This window comes from Odontomachus brunneus, unplaced genomic scaffold (assembly GCF_010583005.1).
Source record: "Odontomachus brunneus isolate Ranch 3 - 2012 unplaced genomic scaffold, Obru_v1 Obru_scaffold_496, whole genome shotgun sequence".
NCBI classification, from domain to species: Eukaryota; Metazoa; Arthropoda; class Insecta; order Hymenoptera; family Formicidae; genus Odontomachus; species Odontomachus brunneus.
In genome coordinates, this window is record NW_022639946.1 from 9809 (window position 1) to 10201 (window position 393).

Below are 393 nucleotides of genomic sequence, written 5' to 3' on the forward strand. Positions count from 1 at the left end.
TGTGACGTGGCGATTTCGCCGTCACTGATAGCCGCGGGGAGACGAGGAGAGCTGTGCTCGCGCCCCTTCCCCCGCGGGAAGGGCGGCTGCGAGGAGATTGGTCTCGCACGCTTTTTACGTGCGAGACCGCGTCTTGTAATTTTTGCTATTTTTTTTTGTTGTTTAAAATGTGTGATTGGCGGCGACGAGGTGGACAAGGTGCACCGCTCGGAGAACGGCGACGGCGGATCTGCAGAGGACGACAAGCCGCGCGGGGCAGGATCCACCCCTCGCTATCACTAGCGAGGGGGCCCCGACCAGATTGCAGCAGGGCGCCAGGAAGGGCTGACCGTAAAGGCCAGATCCCGGGGGACGCCCTGGGATATTCAAGCTTTTGGCAGCCACCTGAGCGCC